General features: G+C 36.2%; 1 long non-coding RNA gene across 1 annotated transcript in view; it reads left to right on the top strand.

The window, feature by feature from the left end:
* The window catches only part of LOC141728853 (uncharacterized), a 99853-nt gene extending 84510 nt beyond the window's left edge, over positions 1-15343 (top strand). The window contains exons 2-3 of the long non-coding RNA XR_012580098.1: positions 7190-7754; positions 8915-15343. This is a non-coding gene — a long non-coding RNA (uncharacterized LOC141728853). The remainder of the gene's footprint in view (positions 1-7189; positions 7755-8914) is intronic.
* Positions 15344-17125: the final 1782 nt, after the last annotated feature.

The following is a 17125-nucleotide window of genomic DNA, read 5'->3' as shown; positions in this document are numbered from 1 at the left end:
TTATTTATTTTATTGAAATGAAGGTTATTATCAAATCTGTTAAAAATTTCATACACATGTAAATAGTTGGCAGAGGAAAAAGGATTCATTCAAAGGAAATATGTAACTGAAAAATACCATAAAGGGAAGAGAATTCCTAGTCTAATGCTATCCCATATATTTTGAATTTTAGAATGAGAAAAGAGAGACAACAAATTCTGTGCATCAGTTTTTCCTCTTTTTATTGTCTGATTTTAGAGACAAAAAATGAAGGTATTTGTTTAAATATAGTGAGAGAAAAAGGACTTCACCATGGTAGTCTTACATGCTTATCATCAAAATTACTGTGGAAAAATCTAAGTAGAAGGTAGATTTTCACAACTGACCAGAAGATGTTATGAAAGCAGAACCATTAACTTGGAAAGGCAGAGGCATAAGAAAACTGTAATTTATTGCCTTGAGTGGTAGATGATACTTTAATCATTTTTTAAAAATTTTTGGTAATGAAGAGGTTCTAGAAAGGCTTCAAAACTTTTTATATGTGGTCTAGTCAATATTTATTTTGAAAATACCTGAGGCTTTCCCATTAACTTAAATATGCAGACTATCACAATAATTACTACTTGCCATGAGCAGAAATTTGACTGAAAAATGCTTTAGGGAGAAATAGAAAATAAATTTCTAGTTCCCATCCTCGTTTTTCTCAAACCCTCAGGTATTTGAATTTCACAGGAAGAAAAGCCAGATCTCATCATCATCAAATATCTAATTTTGATATTTTGTCAGCCAGTTAGGGGAATAAACATGTACCCTGGATTAGGAGGGGCCATCAATGTAGTGTGTGGGTGGAACTGTTAATTCCCCTGTGGCTTCCCTTACAGCAGTTCTAAGCAGTGTCACATCACTTCGCTAAGCAGCTTTAGGAGGTTTGTGTACTCAGCAAAGCCAAGGCATATTACTCTGAATTGCTGAAGAAGTACTTTTACTCAGTAAGTTTAAGTATCCCTTGGTCTTATAACTACAGCAGGAATGTGCCTTTCTTTGTAGGAGCTGACTTTTATTTCCTAATGCTCACTTGTAGCAGGTTTAGCACACAGCAGTTATACACCCATCCCTCTGAGCTCAGGGACAGCTCTGCACACAGTGGGAAAGGTCACCAGGAGCAGTTTACAATAGAGCTCTCTTGCTGTCTTTGCTGACACAAATATTGAAGATGTATTAGCACTACTTCTTCCCCAGGAAATCTAAACCCCTTCTTTTTTATTAGAGCCTCAACACCTTCAGTACTCTACAACTATAGCAAGAAGGATATATTTTCCCCGGAATGTTAAAGACACAATTCTTGTTTTCTGTTGATGGCTCCCTGTACATTTCTCTGGGTTTCACATCACCCTGAACATAATAACAATACCTTTCTCCACACATTGTTCTCACTGTTAGCTCTTAGTGAGATGGGTGCAACCCCTGCTTGATCAGTTGAATAGCATACAGCTGATGCTCTGATAGAGCCCACTGCAAAACAGCACTAAATTGCTAGCTTGGTACATGTTCAGTATTCCCACGATCAAATTCTCACCATCTCAGCAGTTGCCAAAAGAAAAATAGGTCATATAGAGGTGTCTAAAGAAGAGGTAAACTGTTTTGAAATACATCTAAACAACATGTTTACACAAATGTACACACAGAGTTACATGTACTATTAGGAAACAAAGAATCAGCAGAACCAAGAAGTGATTATACTTTTTAATGAAGGAATGCTGAATTAAATGGCTTTATTTGGCTTGACAGTTTTAGCTTGAGGTAGGTCTGTAGTTCACACAAGTTGATTCATCAATATTTATGTTAAAAGGGGAAAGGGGTAAAATTATAAAGTTACCTAGAGTATTTGAGAAAAATTGACTGCATCATTCAGTATGAAGTAGATACATTACCTAGATGTATTATTAGAAAATGGGAAGAATTTATTTGTTGCCACAGAGACAGAAATAATCTGCTTGATATAAAAGCTCTTTTCAATCTCTTCTGAAGAGGTAGCTGACTCGACTCCCATGCATCCGATTTATTAAACATATATAAATCATAGTACATCATAAGAAATTTGAGAATGAAATGAATGAGATGGGTTGACAGTTTTCTAAAAGAAAGATTCAATAGAGAGGAAATCATGGAAGCAAAGATTAAAGCATTAAAGAAACCACATAAATCTCTGTTAAAGAAATCTCTATGCCTAGCTTATAGCACTGGTCAGAGAGTTAAAAAAAATACAGGTAAACAATGCATAGGGAAAAGTTATGACATAGCCTGACAAATGATTGTCTATTCTCACCAATTTTTAGAAAATTTACGTGGAATTAGAATAACAATTTTGGCATACCTTAGTGCTAGAACATGATAAAATTTTAGTAAATCTGTTATACACAGCCTGTCACATGAATACCATACTCTCCTTTGATCTGGTTCACCATCCAGCAGAAAACTAGCAGAAGAGAGTTGTTTCATAATAGGTACTGAAATTTCTGGCTTCTTTGTAGGACCCCCTCAAAAATTTTAATATGCTAGCTAGCATAGCTATGCAAAGCTTGAGTCATTATCCTTCCCAGAAAGACCCTGTGCAAATTAATTTCTCAAATCTTCCTTCTAATGGGTCAGGGGATAGCTTTCACATCTTCAAGTGTCCCAGATGAAGCTGGAGTTTGTTTGCCTACCTACCATGTGGATTGCTGGGGTTTTTGGATTGTTTTGGGAGGGAGCTTGTTTTGATGGAAGCAAACACTGAAATAGATCACAAGTTTAAAGGATTTTAATTCAGACACAGACTGTGTGGACAGTGAAAAATTGCTGGTGTTGTCTAGCTGAATTTCCTAGGAAGTATTCCAAGAGTAGATGAAGCCTGCATTTATAGTTTCATCATAGCATTTAATCTTAATATATTGTGCTGGGGACAGTACCGCCCAATAAACTATAGTACAGTGAGGTTATGCTAATTAAGTGGAAGTGGATTTCTTGTTTGATTAGACTGTATCTGGTTGATCTGTGATGGGGATGACAGCAACAGTAATCTAATCTCATCCACCAACCCATCTGGTATTTCTAATGTGTTTATTGTGCTGTTGTATATACATCATCAATCATGGATGTAAAATATGTAAATACTGGAAACATAAATAAGGGATGACATATTAATTGAGCAACATGCAAATTGCTACATTTACAGTGCTGGGAAGTGGGTGCTCCAGGGAGCTTCTCATTACAGATCAGCTGCTGATACGCAGCTATTAACACCCAGCTGCTTGCTTCTGCCACGAGAGCTTTGTGGTGATACCAACTGCTGCTTAGCACTGCACAAGAAAGGGCTTAGTACTGCACATGGATTGCACTGAAAAAATATTTGCTAGACACTTAAATGTGGCTCTGGAAAAAAGTTGCAAGAAGAGGAATGAAACAGGGTCCAGTACTATTTAATACACATTAAGCTAATTTACTCTCTTGAAACTTACTTTTGCAGAGAACCCTCAGTTACAAAGCTGGTCAATGCATCACTACTTTCTCTAGCTTTATTCTTTGTTACTGCCTGCTTTGGGGCATCTGCATACCCACTCAGTCTTTCTTTTCAGATAATTAGTCTTCCAAATAAGCGCTGTATTGTCCCTCAGGCTTTAACTATTAAATTCTCCTTACTGCTCTTCAGTCTTATCACCATGTCTTATTTGGCTTTATGCACTTATCTCCCTGCTCCAGCCTTATCAGGCAATTCTTTTGTGACAAGAATTCAGGGACAGTTCTATTGTATTTGCATTATTTTTAGCCACTATATAATGTTATCAGCCTAATGAAATCAGATGTTTGCTAGAAAGGAGATCTGTATTCCTTTTTCAGGTGCTTAGATATTTTACATACACTCTCATTTCTTCAACTTCCTAATTAAAAGTATTTGTTTTGTATCTTGCTTCAAATGACATCTTCATTTTCTGTTCATTTCACTCCCTGTCAAACACTGACATGACCAGAAGTTTTATTTTGTACATCCTTTATATTTAACACTAAAACAAGCAGGTTAAAACTATCTGATGCATGAAAATGAGAATTGCTTTAATTTATGTTTTCTTTTTATGGTTCAAGTATCTCAATAACATGAAAGAATATTTTTGACATTAAAAGACAGAATGCCCTTTAAATGAACAGAATTATTTAAAAAAGTACATTCTAGAAGAAAAAAAAATCTCAATATGCAAAACATTATGTTTAATTGGATTATTTAAAAGCATAATATGTGTAAAAATAATTAAGAGATGTTCTGAAAGAAGTATTACTTAAGTATTTTTTAAAACATGTCAGAAGCACATTTTACCTGCTCTGCACATCAGTAGAAACAGAGCGTTTGCTTTGGTGATCTGGTAGTGATCAGGGAAAATTATTGTACCATGGGGAATTTCTATGAAATATTCATTCAATTAAGTTTTCAAAACCCTGTGAGCCATTCAGCTACTGATTCAAAATGAGAATATTATAGGAGCAGAGACATTGTTTTTACGATGATGCATGCAAACATATTTCTAAAAAAAATGCACTTTTTGATTCAGAGATTAACCTAAAAACAATATGATAATATAGGCTTATTCCTCAGCCAGGAATTCCACAAATCTTTCTGTTGACTCTGCTGTGCTATAAATGCAATTCACTTTTCCTTCACTAAAGTTGTTAAGATGTTACGTGGCCAAATTAGGATGCTGTGGTTTGCTGGGTGCTCAAACTTGTGCTGGAATGCACAACCTCCCAATTTGGCCATTTCTCACTCTACTTAGCATACTTTTAATTTTTTTTAAACTAAGTTTAGTACCATTGTGATGCTCTATACTGAGGCTTTTATCTTCTTTCTTTCATTTTCTTGATTCCAATGAAGCATAGAGATGTAGCTTTTCTTCTGGAGCAGGTTTCAAGGCTGTATTAAGACCTTTTTCCCATATTATATAATACAGCTCTCAGATTCAAAGCCTACCATTAGCCTCCTTGTTAAAAGTCCACTTAGTCAGATTTTTCTGTATACAAGTAAGGACATTTACAAATACTTCAGACAAGAAAGGAAGAAATAGAGGACATAGAGATCACTTTTCTTTAAGATCTCATTTTATCTCTTAATAATTTAATTATAAAAGTGCATTTTATTGTAAAAGTTTATTGTGTAGCCTTTTGCTTTTAATTGCTTCTCAAAGAAATTTTGACATGCTTTAGTAATTCTAGTTTGCACATAAATTTTTGGTTTTCTCATTTGAATGGGAAAAGGTTTTTAAGTTGGTTTTGGATTTTTTTTTAACCAGTAAAATCAGTTGTATATTTTACTCTATTTATTCTTGACCATGTTGGATTTTTTTTTTTGGTGGACCTTTGTAAATCTTTGTGTAATTTAACATCTTTGTACCTGTCCTCCAACTTGAAATGTGTCCTTCCTCTTGAAATGTTTAAATAGTCTCTCTGTTGACACTTAACAGTATGATTACTCTATTATAAAGTGGCTATTCTGGAAGCATGAAATATGAACTACTGACAACTAAGTACTTTTTTTTTTCTTTTTGGTGATCTCCACTTTGAGAATGAAAGAAAGTGAGAATATTAAAAGACAGAGAAACCAATATTAAATATTTAGACAAATGCCTTAATGCTAAGTTATGTATATATGTCTATTTGAAAAATGAACAATAAATTCATTAGTACTTATACTTCACAACAGTGAAGCAAGAGGTCTCGCAGTTGATTCAGTGCATACATTCAATGCTAGTGATGCATCTGACTTTGAAGAGAAAGAACTGGAGTTTGATTTCTGTGCTCCTGTGTGCCAACCATCTGTACTTCCTCCAGCAACTTCCCCCAGGTGCAAAGGTTCTTCAATGTTCATTCTGCCATTCCATTGCAACTGCTACATTTTTATAATATTTTATGCCTGACTAGTTCAATATTTTTTAATATAAAACTATTTGTTCTGAGCAAACTGTTTTACAAGGCTACTCAATCTGTATATATAATTTATACAGATACTGAAGATACTATTTTTGCATATTTTGACCTTTATTTAAACAGAATATCTGTTAAATGCAACAAAGGATAGTTATGAGAAATATAATGACAAATTTCTTGTGCATCATCTAGACACTGACCATCTGACTGTAAAATTATTAACATCACTGGTACAGAAATCTTATTTACATATGATCCTAGCTTTTTTTTTTTTTGTACTTTGACTATGTTACAAGTTCAAAATAATACTTTAAAATGGCAAAAATTAACAAAATACTTTGGAGAGCTGGAGTAAGTATCTGTATTTGCTTATTTTCTCTCTAAAATGTCTTTTCTTAGCCCTGGATTCATGGCACATAGGCTTACATAATCAACCATAGTGACTGAATTAAGAACATATTCTCTCTAGTGTCCTTACACAGTCAACAAAACAGTCTTATCACCTTCAGAAGTGTAATCAAAGAACTTAACTTGGTAATTTCCTTAGAAGTTGGCCCTTGGTAACTATTGATCACTGAGGAGACTGTGACTTCCAGAGAAGGCCATACTGTACTCAAGGCAGCACAGGATAATGTCTGTTCCTAAACAGGAAGAATGGAACAATGAAGTCTAAAATAATATTGAAAGGTTTGTCACTAAACTTGTTTTAAATGGCTTTGAACAATTTACTTACATTTCTCCAATGCAGTATATTTCCACTCTGATTATTTCAGAGAACTAAAAGTGATTAAATAATGGTTTTAGTCTTAATGTAGGGGTATTCAAACTCAAAATCCTTATAGGAGAGAACAGCCTTTACTGTATCATCAAACTGTAGAAAATGAAAATGACACAAAAATGAGGACCGTACTGAAAAGAAAACTGAAAGTGTAAGTTGAATTTCTAGCATATAAGCACTGGAAACTGTTTAAAATAACAGTAATATTAGCAAACAGAAATCATCAAAGGAAAAAGTCACTGGAAGTGAAAAATAAACAGTCAAGATGATTAAATGCCTCAGTAACAAAAGGTGAATAGAGGCAAAAAGATACCCTTCAACAAATGGAAATTGTGTTCAAATGTTCAAACAAAGAAAACATGATAGACGAGGTATTCTGGAAAAGTAGCCATAAAACTAGTTTAATAAAAAATATAATTAAAAATATTTGCAGAAAATAATTTTAAAGGTTGAAAAAATAAAAGTATTTTATATATATATCAGGGAGACAGTTGCCTCTGAAGAGCAATCCAGAAGAGACACATCTTCAGAGTGCTTTGAGAATGGGAGAAGAGTAGTATCCTTCCCTGGGACTGACATGCCCGAGACATCTATTAGAAATCCTGTCTGTGATGAAAAACAGCAAGGAGTCAATTGCCTCAGAGATGACAGCTGGTGCAGAGCGTTCCTGTGTCAGGAACGGAAGAAGGTTTTGCTTTTACTCTTTTCTGAGTAATCTCATGATTATTGTACCTGCTTAAAACATGACATTTGAACTTAAAGGCTTTTTCATACCACAGACTGAAATCCATAGAGGGTTTCTCTCCTGGCTTGCAGTCAGGGCATTTGAAGATCAGGGGAAAGAGAGTGGTTTCTGGCAACTCTCTTGGGTGTCTCCTGCCTCTCAACTTCTCCCCTTGAAGAACTCCATTTGCTATCCTGGGACCCAGTCACCTGCACCTCCCCTCGGGGCAGTGAGAAGGAAAGGAGAAGGGAAGAAGTGTGACACACGGGAAGAACTGGAAGATCCTTTCAGAGATAAAGGCTTTCTGGTGATGCAGCTGTTAGGGTAAGATTGAAGGGGAAACATAATTCCTTGCTGCTATATATGTCTGTGTATACTGTCTGCAGTAAGTGCCCAGTGGAGATCAGTTACTGCCTTTTCTTGGCTGTCAACCAAAATTTCACACATTCACAAATGTATAATTCTTTTTTTCATCATATGTATAGTAAATTTCGTATTTGAATTCTTGCTAGAATAGAGTTTGAAGTTTCTCAGTGACTGGATATTCTGACAATATTTGTTCGGACTGGTATCAGTGACTCCTGTATTGAATCAGTGAATCCTGTATTGAAGATAAAAGTGGCTGCCCTAACAATGTTTCAAACACAGCTCAGCTAGCAGATTGTTGTTGCAATAGCTTTATAACTATTATAATGTAAATCTCCCAATTAATGTAAATTACATCCTTATTACAATAGAATATTGCACTGCACCTATCTCAAAGCACTTAAACATGGAGGTCGGTATTTCCACTGTAACAATTTGATTTTTCATTTTTTTTTCTCCTGACATTCAAATGTCTATTTTTAATTCCTTTTTTTCCCCCTCACACTTGAAAGCGTGGAAGATTCTTCTTTGATGTTCATGTTTCTATATTTAGGAATATTAATTTCTCAGAAGTTATTGGAAGTTACAGAAATTAATCTTTCTCATGGTATCACTGTCTTCTTGAGCCTACATCCATTCATCCATTCAAAGAAATAAGAAATAACCTTTTTAATATAATGTGTCATTACATTTTTATTATCTCCCTTCTATTGAGCTTGAAATTTGCTGTATTTTTATTTTTTTGAAATTGGGCTGAAAAGCGCCACTCAGCTACTACAGAAATTAAAGTCACTAGGTATGCATGTGCAAGCTGACTAAAATTTACTTCAGATAATGGGTGTGCTAGTAATAAAAATAGGAGAAATTTAGAAAAACAGGCTTACCACATCCATATACTCCAAGAATTAAAAGTTTACAATTTCTAGATCATATTTTTCTACTTTTGTCACTTAAGGTTTTCCTAGAAAAGGCAAGGCTTTATCTGAAGAATCAATGTCTCTTCAGCTCTAAGTGTGACTCATGATATAATATCAGACTATCTGAGCATTATTTAAATGACTTCTCTTCCCCATCCAAGCTTGATGACTGTTATCCACTGTTATGTCTGTTTTTTCCAGGGTAACATTGTGTATGGAAGAGACATCGTGACTTGTTGAAATGCAGCAGCGCCAAAGTTGCAGTGCTAGAGTTGATTTTAAGCATCCTCAAGGTGTAACAAAAGATAATTTTGTTCTCCCAGTGATTGTCACAGTTGTAAGAAAAATGTCCAGGACAATGACTAGGACAAGGCCTGAGATTTAGATAATTGACAAGGATGTGAAAAACTACTGGGGTGATATAGAGGAAGTTATATGACACGTAGCTGAACTTCATCGATGATTGGAAGGAAATGCTATATCTTTTTGAAAGCTAAGTCTTGCAAAACCAACTCAGCCTAAATAACAGTATCAGTGATGTCATCTTGGGGAACATCATTACTGGGAACAGAAATATCACAGTTTGGAGCAGATGCATACCCAGGAACCAATGGTGAGGAGAAAGGAAGGGTGGAAAGCAGGGTCATATCAAAAACATGTGGCTGCTGCTCCTTGGACAATCTGCTGGACTGCCCTGAATCTGCTGATCACTGAAGACTAAATGGGGGAAAAATGTCCAGTTGTTCAGACCATATCATATGAGATGAACTCACTTCTGTAGTCAAAAAGACAGGGGTGGTTGGATGCTGGCATTCTGGACAGACGGACTGAGCACCTGGGGTCACCAACTTGTAGGCCTGCTAGCATCAGCACTTTCTGATAGTAACCAAGTCAGACTTTGGGTTTCTCTGTAATCCTTTGTTTAATTTTGTTTTGTTTTAATTTCACATTCCTACTAGCCATTCCCAATTTTTTTCCCCCATTTTGTTGACATGAATCCTTTATTAATTGTACGTTATCTGATACATAGATGATAAGCTTTCTAGTATTTGCCTAATAGTTCTTATTCTATCACATCTTGATTTAGATTCAGCTGTGCAACAAAACCAGTCCATGCAATCCCAGGCCAGACTGAGTAATTCACATTTATTTTACATAGGAAGAAATGAAATATTGCTATACTTCTTTTCTGATGTGTGAAACAAATGATATTTTACATATTTTGCTTTTTTTAAGGCTTTAAGATTGCTACTGTGAATAAGAACTTTAATAATAACTATAAGTAACGAACACTTCATTTGTTTAAGGAGAAGATAAATGGCAAATAATTAAAATAAATTTGAAATGTACAGCTATCAGCAGTTGACAACAATGCATGTAAATCTATATTGAGATAACTACATCTAATACTTTTAGAGAATGCTGCTTATTGTTTGTGAAATTGTATAAACACAAAAATTAGAATGTGTATAATTTTGTTCTAAGGTTTCTTTGTCCATGAGAATTATATTAGTATCTGAATTTTTAATATATCTAGATATAATAATTTTACATTTTAAAAGAAATATATTTCAATTAAAATATTGCTGAAATTCTTTATGGCCAAAAGAATATCAGTATTTAATATTGCTTCTTCTCAGAGAAAAGTCTGAAGAGGTCAGCTGCTGGCCAAGTTTTCAGGATGTCTCAATCATTTTAGCTCTTTCATTTTGCAGAGTTATACAGAATCACACTGGATGAAGATGCAAGAAAGTATCACTCGGTTTAACTGTGCTAGTTCAGAGTGCAGAGCTCAAATTTCTACATTTCCTTAAAAGGGGAAAGTGTGAATTAGGTGTACAATTACTATGAAATAACATTGCAGTGTGCCCCCCGCTGGGTAATATGTTACATAGACTCCATGTACTACAGGAGGATGATCAAGAATCTTTATTAAAAAAACCACATTGCTCTTTTATAGACAGTTATGATACAGGTGGACTTGATTGGTCATCCAGTCCAAACACCATCACCATTGGCCAATTAAGAAACCACGCTTTAGTAAACAAATCTCCATAACACATTCCACATGTTCACAATACCAGGTGTAGCAAGTTAAGATAAGAATTGTTTCTCATCCTTTTCTCTGATCTTCTCACAGACTTTTCCCAGAACAATTCCTGGCAAAGTTATGTTTCTCTCTGGGGCCAGAGAGCTGCTGCACAAGGAAATATAAATCTAATTGTAGGAAATGAGAAGATATTGAGGACAAATGGCAATGGCAGATAGTACACATGAATGGCATGCATTGAATGCTGTAAAGCATTTATCTGGCCAATTCCCATTAGGCTGCAAGCTAAAAATTTTTCATATAAAGATAGAACAGCTCTGTAGATCCATTGTATGTTATGCTTCACACTGACACAGTCAGTTGTGCCACTACACTGGCACAGGTTAAAGGCAGAGCAAATTGTCATTTCTGTTGGAAGTATGAAGTTCAGCTCTTTTAAGGCAGGACTCCTAGAAGACAGATGTTTCCTGTGAATAAGCAGAAATCTGATGGTGAGTCTTGTGTTTCAGAATCTGAGCATTCTAGCCAAACATTTAGCCTTGTACAGGCTTTCCCTATAGTCAATGAGACAATGGCCAGGGAAATGGTCCCCCTGAGGAGGCAAACCATCTTCCCTGCAGAGATGGAGTTGGCATGAGGGTCTCCCAGAGGGCACACTTTCTCTTCCTGTCTTTATAGCTGCATTTCCAAAGTTGCATATCTATGCAACTACCTACAGTGATGTAGTAGTAACATGCATATCTTATGTATAAGATACAGGATATATAAAGCATAACATTTGTGAATTTTTATTTGTATACCTTTTAAGCCTTATAAAACCTGATAATTACATTAAATTACAATCTATTTTCTTCCTCCAGTTACAGCAGATGGAGCCTTTTTGATTACTTAGATTAGGTGCCCAGTTACATGACTGAGGTTCTGTAAAGGAACTTCAGCAAAATTTAGATTTATTATCTTGAACAGGACAAGAGTACATTAAATACAGGGGAAAAATCTCTTACATGATCTATGTATTAATAATGAGCATACATATTTAGATTAAAACTATTTTCATAACCTTTATTACTAATACATAATTCAAAAGAATATATTATCTCACTCTTTTCCAAATCACAAGATAAAGACATAACATTTCATGTGCTGGATAACTGCTACATAAAATCAGAGCATATAGCATACAGGAAAAGTGGTCATATGAAAGTTTATCCACAATGTGCATTTATTTACATATTTGGCTTATATCATTATTTAAATGGATGTATGGGACTTTAGAATGCACAGTGGTTGCTCTGGAAGATAAACATTGTAATAACAAATGCATCCTTTCCTTGCCCTTTCTCTGAACTTTTATGGGTGAGTAGGCCTCATATGATATGGAATTACCCTTTGGTCAGTTTGGATCAGCTGTCTTTGCTATGTCCTCTGCCAGGACCTTGCCCACCACCAGCCTACTACTGTGTGTGTGGAGATGTGGAAGACAGAACATTTCCAGTTACAAGTGCAAAACACAGGACTGTGAACACTCTATGGGAAAACTGAATTCTATCTCAGCCAGGCCCCATACATACCTTACATAGCAGAAAATTCTCTCCTATAGGTTGCCTATGAATTAAGGAAAAAATACCATGGTTTAGGCATTAAAGCAGCATATATATCATTGAAGTGAGAAAAACACAGAGCATAATGTTGCCAGGAGCTGTCAGATTCATTAGGTCCAGTTTCCCTGTAATCAGAAGCAATCAGGTTATGTAGTACTACTGATATGAGCATGAAGCTTCTCTCCATCTCCTATATTGTACTGGGAAAAAGTTGCATTATCAATAAAAAGAAAATGCATAAATCCAGCATGTAGAAAATTTTTATTTAAACACTTTGAACACACAGAAAGTGAAAGGTAAGACAAATGGCTTGCTTGGGTACATGAATGAAAATAACCTGCTCTCTGATGCACAGTTTCATTCCAGACAAGACTAGTATGACAAATGGTAGGTGTATTGAAGTGGTGAAACTGCAAGAAAACTGCTGCCATTCACTCAGTTTCAGGAAAACAGCATGTTGTCCCTTCTATGTATTGCTTATTTCATGGACAATCTCTTAGCTGTTTTCTAATGGAACACTGCATCAGTAATTACTCCTCCACACAGTTTCAGGAGCAGAAAGGAAGTATCAAGCTCCCTGCATTTGACAGTTATGAACATAAAGGAGTGAAAAATAATATAACTCATTATACCTCTGTTAAGATTTAGTAGAACCTGGTGAAATTCAGTTTCCTGAGGTAGATCTACTGGTGATTTCTGTGATTTCTTGAAATGATCACCCTAAAACCATGAAAAGCATGTTCAAACTCTAATTTTAGTATAACATAAAAACTGGGGGGGGGGGGGGGTTTAAAGAGAAAAATTCAGGTTTGGTAAGTAAGAGAGGTTAAAAGAAGAGATATCTTTTTTCCCAACCCACAGAAAGAGATATCTTTTTTTCCAAACCATGCTGGTAATTTTGCTTTTCTACACAGCAACTTTCAGTGACTCCTTGAGTTGTTATAGTCTCTGTAGATTAGCAATTGCACCAGACAATTTGGGCTGGAAATGGTCTCAGAAGGTCTCAGATTCCACTTGCAGCTCAAAACAAGGTTAGTTACCATATCTGTCAAAGTTTTATCCAGCCAGGTCTTAGCAATCTCCAAGGACGTGTTCACACTCAGCTGTGTGAACAGTTTAGGCAGCACACTCCATCACATAACAGTCCTCATGTGGAAACAGTTTCTCTTTCCTTTCAGTCAGAACCTTTTTTATTTCAAAATATGTCCCTTGCCCCTCATCATCCTGTCATGTACCAATCCCCTGTCTTCTTACAGGGAAGTTGGCAAGAATTATTCTTGCCAACATCCCCATAGGTTCTAGAAAGGCAGCTGTCAGGTCACCCCTCCCAAAGCCACCCCTTTTCCAAGCCCAGCTCCCTCAGTGTCTCTCAACAGGCAGGTGTCCCTTCTGCATTGGCAGCCCTCTACTGAACTCACTCCAAGTTATCAATGCCTCGCACATCCTAGAGGATAGAAAACTGGACATAGAACTCTAGATGCATTTCAACAAGTCCAAAGCCAAAGAGTATCATCCTCTCCCTCATCCCAGAAGCTGTACTCGCATTTGTATAGCCTCTCTGCTGCTGAGGTTCACTGCTGGCTTTGCCTTCAAGTTTGTTGCTCAACAGGATCCCCAGGCTCTTTTCACAAGAGCTGCCAGAGTTATTCAGCCAATCCCCATTCTGTGCTGTAGTGGGTGATTAGGCCATATTTGTAGCAGGAATTTGAAATTGTCTTTGTTGATTTTAAAATGGATCTCTTGGGTAATCCCTACAGCTCTGAATACGCACCCTTGCCCTCAAGCTTATTAATTGCACTCTGCAGTTGGTTGCCATCTCTAGGCCTGACGAGTGTGCACACTCTTATCTCCCCCAGATCATTGACAAAGACATTAAATAGGGCAAGCTCCATATAGACTCTTGCAGTACCCTGCCTCTGGGTAGATTAGACTTCATTAATCAGTGACTTCTGAGCTCAAGCACTTACCCAGTTTTTCATCCCTCTACTTTTCTATCTACCTATACTGTAACCTTCCAACTCGAATGCAAGAATATAAGCACATTGTGTCAAAAGCCTTGCTACAATGAAAATTGTCAAACATTCTCTACCTTTGTCAATCCTCAAATGCCATCAAGGCAATCAGGCTGGTCAGGCGTGATTTGCCTATTGTAAATTTGTGCTGTGCCATTGCTCAGAGACTGGATGGACATCAGTCTATTGGTAGGAGGAGCTGAGTGATTGCCTTTCAATCTCTTTGTTTTCTTTCTTTCTCCTTTATACATGAAACTGTCTTTTTCTCAACCCATGAGTTTTCTTGCTGTTGTCCTTCCAATTCTCCTCCCATCCCACAAGGGGAGAGTGAGCAAGTGATAAAGCAGGGGCATTTCTACCAGCCAGGGTCAAGCCATCACACTCCATCCATCCCACATAGGCACAGGAAGCATTATGTTGCTCTGATTACTTGTAATGGCTTGTATTGTCATCCTCATTCAGAGTGATTGAGTTTATAATCTATATGCTATTTAAATTTTGCTGTTTCCTGGCCAATGTGTGCTTAGTTGCTCTGCTTTAGGAATATTCATTAAAAGTGTGTATTTGAGTACATGTTGACTTTCAAATAATTTTTTAAGAGATGTCTCTCTGTGGTTTTTTCTTTAATACATTTACTGATGGATATGCAATAATGATCAAAATCTTTCCAGAATTTAATGATTTGAGAGATTATTTCAGAGTTTATACCATTGACATTGAGAACATTTGCAAAGCAGTTGTGCATTGCTTCTTGCACCTCTGCTGTGCTAATCTGGGCATGGTATCTACTGCTTAAGGTGTAGTAGGAAAGGGAGAGAATCTTAACATGCAGCAAAGCACTGCCAGGCACTGCTGTTATTAGTAATTTCAGTGAGAATACAGAGTTTAGCACAATTGATACCTCGTTAGAAATATGGGCCTCTAGGTGCTGAAGCAATGCAGCCATAAAAGGATGTTTCTCTGTACAGATGCGCAGACAAAGAAGAAAAACAAATTGATTAAAGCATCCTGCTAAAGAACACAAAGCTCTCTCTGTGGTCTCTTCTGTCAGTCTTTGGAACTTTTGTCCCATTTTTCGTCGTATTAACATACCAAACAGACAAATATTCCCTGAATGCAACCTATGTTTATAAATACTGTCAGCTTTATTGACATCTCACCACTTTCAACCTTTCATGAAATAATGAGTAGGTACTCCAGATTCTACCCTAGGAAACTAAATTAACAGATTCCAGGCCACTCCAGAGCTGTACAGGCCATACACTCACCCAGAATGCCTAATCAAGGGCACAGGTGAGTTATGCAGACCTGTTGCTCAGCCCCTAGGGAACTGTTCAATTGCAGCCAGCAGCACAGTGATATTCTTAGATCACAGAGCTGTTTTCTCTAGCTGAGCCAATGCAGCAGAAGTTGGAACTCTCCTTTCTGACCACATCTCTGATTGAATTACAGGGAAGAAAAAAAAAAAAAAGGAATTGTATGCCAATAATTTCAAATAGAAGATAATTCAAAGCAAATTTTATTCAGTAGGGCAATGAATTGGAGCAAGCCTGAAGCAGCCAAACTGCAGGTACTGCATATGGCAGGCCCATCAGCAATTTCTAAACCACCAGCACAGCTGCCTGAGGAACCTGCCAAGAGGCCAGATGTCACTTTTGGAAAGCTACATAACACAGCTTGAAGTGTGAATCCTTTGATGGCAAACCATTTTCACCGGGTCACATTCTGATCTCATTTACATTGTTTCAAAGCTGAGATTTCAAACAAAATAAATGAGAACAGAATTTCTGAAATGAAAATATAAATGGCAAATCAACTGATTTTCTTAAAAGAGAATTAGTGAGACAGAAAAAGTGTTTAAAATTAGATTCCAAGTTTGCAGGAATACTGCTTTCCAATAAAAACAAACATCTATATGTTTAATTTAAATAATGAAAGCAATAAAAGCAATTAAAATTACTGCACATATTTTCCTAACAGGGTTTTAAAAATCTTGTTGCAGATCCATGTAAATTACCTTTTATTACCATTCGATGCTAGCAAATAGGTGTCTTACTGAAAATCTAATGAGTATGAAGTGCTTAGCCCTGAATACTTCTTAAGTAATTTTTTTAATAGTCTGTTTATGAAGAAGCTGTCAAGTTCCAACTAAAGGGGACGTATAAAGGAGTAGGCCTAGTAAAAACAAATTCAGCAGCAAAGTTTAACCCCAGTATGTAAGCCTGGTGATGTCTTTCATATATGTATAATAAACCATGCAGTAAATGTAAAAAATTAATGACAAATCAGCATTATTACAACAAGACTCCACACTATGGAAGACTTAATGAGAGAAATCATGCTGTTTGACTTCTAGGAAGGTAAAGGACCTGTAAAATTTTTAAAGATTATTTAAAAATTATTTTTTACAGAAATTAAGCTTCTTTTCTAGAGATAGTGCCTATTTATAAATCTTCTTATAGGGGAATATTTCTTTCATTTTTGTCTGGTTTTGAGTGGAAATATAAACAGCCCTGCAATGCTCCCTTAACTTCCCTGATGTGTTCTGAGATAACCAAAACACATTATCTTTGTCATTCTAAATACCACTTTGCTCACAGATACTCATAAGGCTTCAAAGCTTATGTGGAGAGCACCACAGCCCAGCTTTGATTACACAGCACTAACAGGTTTTGCTTCTATGCCTCTCTCCATGTCTGCCAGCCAAAGGCCTCTAACAAGATGACATTATGTTTTCTGGAGTGACAAG

Source organism: Zonotrichia albicollis, chromosome 4 (assembly GCF_047830755.1).
Source record: "Zonotrichia albicollis isolate bZonAlb1 chromosome 4, bZonAlb1.hap1, whole genome shotgun sequence".
Taxonomy (NCBI): domain Eukaryota; kingdom Metazoa; phylum Chordata; class Aves; order Passeriformes; family Passerellidae; genus Zonotrichia; species Zonotrichia albicollis.
This window is presented reverse-complemented; position numbering and strand designations above follow the sequence as displayed.